This window comes from Schistocerca nitens, chromosome 5 (assembly GCF_023898315.1).
Source record: "Schistocerca nitens isolate TAMUIC-IGC-003100 chromosome 5, iqSchNite1.1, whole genome shotgun sequence".
NCBI classification, from domain to species: Eukaryota; Metazoa; Arthropoda; class Insecta; order Orthoptera; family Acrididae; genus Schistocerca; species Schistocerca nitens.
In genome coordinates, this window is record NC_064618.1 from 794,057,820 (window position 1) to 794,061,806 (window position 3,987).

The 3,987-nt window shown below is 49.1% G+C and overlaps 1 pseudogene; it reads right to left on the bottom strand.

Annotated features, from left to right (window-relative positions):
- Positions 1–1,545: 1,545 nt before the first annotated feature.
- Positions 1,546–1,663, bottom strand: LOC126261060 (5S ribosomal RNA; annotated as a pseudogene).
- Between the last annotated feature and the right edge of the window lie 2,324 nt (positions 1,664–3,987).

Sequence of the window (3,987 nt, forward strand, 5' to 3'; positions counted from 1 at the left end):
CGGAGCGACGCCTTTACGGAAATTGACCAGATCGAACATGGTTATAATTGCCATATTTAGGTCTCTCGCAACTGTTTTCTGAGTCCATGCTGCGGATCTGTAGTGTCAAGTAACATTGTGATCTGAACCGATGCTAGACATGCAGGAAGAGAGTATATGAAGCTCTCGTAGATAGAGACAGGAATGTGTGGCGATGCCGACTCCAGTGTTGTAGCCAGGTGCTCTAGGTTTCTCGGTTGATGATCCATGGCGTGAACAGCCTGGTCGCACTGATTCTCGACTGGGCTTAAATCTGGGGTATCTCATGGCCAAGGGTTCTGGCGTAACCACAAGCGCCGGAACGAAGAAGAAGAAGATGAAGAACGCAAGAGCCGGCCGCGGTGGTCTCGCGGTTCTAGGCTCGCAGTCCGGAACCGCGCGACTGCTACGGTCGCAGGTTCGAATCCTGCCTCGGGCATGGATGTGTGTGATGTTCTTAGGTTAGTTAGGTTTAGGTAGTTGTAAGTTCTAGGGGACTGATGACCACAGCAGTTGAGTCCCATAGTGCTTAGAGCCATTTGAACCAAGAACGCAAGAGAAGAGAAGGCGATGAGACGACCTCGGTCAATTTCGCGCTCACCGGAACGTCACCACGATAGGAGCGGCATCTAGCCGAAGTGAATATAAGCGACGCTCCTGCCAGCATCGGCCGGACATTAGTGGAAAGTATTCACGGAGTTATTAGCACAGCTTAGCAGAGAGCGCTACTAAAGCAGTTATTAGTGATCCACAAACTGTGTGTCAAACTTGCGTGAACATTATATGTCGCAAAGGACTCGGGTTTATGCTGCATTTCACCCATCGCTTGCGACACCATGGTCATTTCAGAGTTAAGTATTGTCAATCTGCTTTATTGAAATAAAACTACTAATATTATTTGCTTGAATTGTTGTATAGCATGCCGAGAACGCAACGCCCTACACGAGACTAGTGGGCAACGCCCCACACCAGGGAAATACGGTACACTCATCCTGGTGTTTCAGAACCGGGAACGTACACTGGGAGGTATGTGACACGTTGCAGTGTCCTGCTGGCAGATGCCATCGTGGTGAGGAAAAACAAACTGCATGTAGGGGTGGACATGGTGCCCAAGGATAGATGCATATTTGTGTTAATCCAGTGTGCCTTCCTGAATGACGAGATCACTCAGGGAATGCCATGAAAACATTCCCCAGACGATAGTGCTCCCTTCTTCGGCCTGGAACCTCCGACAATTGTTGCACGATGTTTTTTTTCTCATTTTTTAAAAATCTTTATTCTTCAAATACATGATTCATAATAACCCACCACCTAACACATTATAACACACTCCGTCTTCAGGCCACGACTGGCGTACCGGGACCATCCGACCGCCTTGTCATCCTCAGCTGAGGATGCGGATAGGAGGGGCGTGTGGTCAGCACACCGCTCTCCCGGTCGTTAGATGGTATTCTTTGACCGAAGCCGCTACTGTTCGGCCGAGTAGCTCCTCAACTGGCATCACGAGGCTGAGAGCACCCCGTAATATGGCAACAGCGCATGGCGACCTGGATGGTCACCCATCCGAGTGCCGACCACGCCCGACAGCGCTTAACTTCGGTGATCTCACGGGAACCGGTGTATCCACTGCGGCAAGGCCGTTGCCCACCTAACACATTAGAGGGTCCTAATTTATACTTATTACAATTACAATTACTGCAGCTTATCTAAGTTCTAGGAATGTGGTGTTGTTCCTGTTTCCACTGTGGGCATTACTCGTTGTGTCTTTGGGTTACCGGTGTTTTACATATCTACTTCTTATTGCCAGTCTACTCTACCTGCAGCATTACAGGTGTGCCGTCGTTTATCAATCTGCATTGTTGGCCGTGCCCACCGAGCTAATCCCCGTGGGTATGCCCCTGGCACCGGGATGGCCCAGAATAGTGAATCGCTGCAGTACAATGCTATGGAATTATCCTATCTTATTCTACTTCTAACCTAATACTAAATCCTACAGTCATGTCCGGTGAGTGTCTCAATCAGTTAGAATGTGCACCCTCCCCCCTAATCCTAGACGTGGCGGATCCCAGCCGTGAAGCGACTGGCAAGTCCACGCCTTGGTGGAACAGGACAGGTGTACGCAGTCTAAATCAGGTATGATCTATTAATGGTTATGCCTTAGGAATTCTGTTATAACTTTGCTTGATATTTCATTGGCAAGTTTACTCAAGATTTGGAAATGGTCCTCTTGCCGGAGCTGGTGTTACGTGTCGTAATTTGGTAGCTGTTGTCTTAATTGTGCCACTACATCGTCGAAGAGGTGACACTCATACACAACATGGTCCGGGGTGCCTGGTGTAGCCCACTTCGCAAACCGGCATAGGTACGCCGGGTAGGGTCCATATCCAGTAAGGAAGTGCATCTCTTGATGGCTTAGAGTGTTGTAGCTGTAATCGCTCCATAATGTTGGGCAGTAAGTCGTATGTACTACGGCCCGTTTCCTCGTTGTCCCACTGTTCCTACCATAGCTACTCCCCCCTCCGCTTAATTTCTGATTTGTTCCCCACGTGAATCCCCATTAGTTCGATTATTTTGTCCCTCTTCTCCTTTTTTATCCCGTACCACGCCGACTGTTCAAAAATGGTTCAAATGGCTCTGAGCACTATGGGACTTAACTGCTGTGGTCATCAGTCCCCTAGAACTTAGAACTACTTAAACCTTACTAACCTAAGGACATCACACACATCCATGCCCGAGCCAGGATTCGAACCTGAGACCGTAGCGGTAGCGCGGTTCCAGGCTGTAGCGCCTAGAACCACTCGGCCACTGCCGCCTGTTCCATAATCTTTATATCAAGAGGACAAAGTCTCATTAATACTGATTATGCTCCCCCTGGAGTTGTCCTATATGCCCCTACATAACGTAGGAGCATATTTCGCTGCACTCTTCTTACGGCTATGGCAGGCATGATCCTCGTAAGCCTGTGAGCCCAGACTCCTGACCTATAATCGATGTCAGAGTACTATTGTGGTAAAGTTTTATTAATTCTGGTGGCAGGTGGAATCGTTTATGACCAATCCCAATCAAATTATTGAATGTTTCTAGAGATCTTTGCGTCACGATGTCAATATGTGATGTATAGTTCCACCTGTCATCGACGACTACACCAAGTATCGGGCCTCATGGTGCCGAAGAACTGGTTTGCTTTCAGACGTTTTACGCCGTACACGTAACGGCTAATCATCTGATGGAGCATAAAACATGGTTCGTCTGATAAGGCCATCTGTTACCACTAAGCGGACGTCCAGCTGTGGCACTGGCGTGCAAATTCCAGCCTTCGTCGTCAGTGAACAGCACTAAGCAAGGGTGCGTGAACCAGGCACCTGCTGCGTTGGCCTGTTCTTCGCAACGTTCACTAAACGGCCGTCGAGAAGACGCTGTTGCCGGTCGGGGTGGCCAAGCGGTTCTAGCCGCTACAGTTTGGAACCGTGCGACCGCTACGATCGCAGGTTCGAAACCTGCCTCGGGCATGGATGTGTGTGATGTCCTTAGGTTGGTTAGGTTTAAGTAATTCTACGTTCTAGGGGACTGATGACCTCAGAAGTTAAGTCCCATAGTGCTCACAGCCATTAGAACCATTTTGAGACGCTGTTGGTAGTCCCTCGTTTCATCTGAACGGTCAGTTGATCAACAGTTGCACTTCTATTCGCCCGTACTCATCTCTGCAGCCAAAATTCACTCCTTCATTTACGGCCTTGGTAGACCACAGTTGCCTCGGCGCCGGTTTTGGATAGCGCGATTTTGCCTTGCTCGGTATACTTTAAATAAGGAGGCACGCAAATAGTTTCCAAACTTGATCACTTGATCAGGCCCTTTTAGACGATAGATAAATCTCTCCGTTTCCGCATTACAACAACGAATGCACTGTGTTTCCGCTTCACCCATACCCCAATTGCCCCCCCCCCCCCCGGCTCGCTTTATATACCCTCC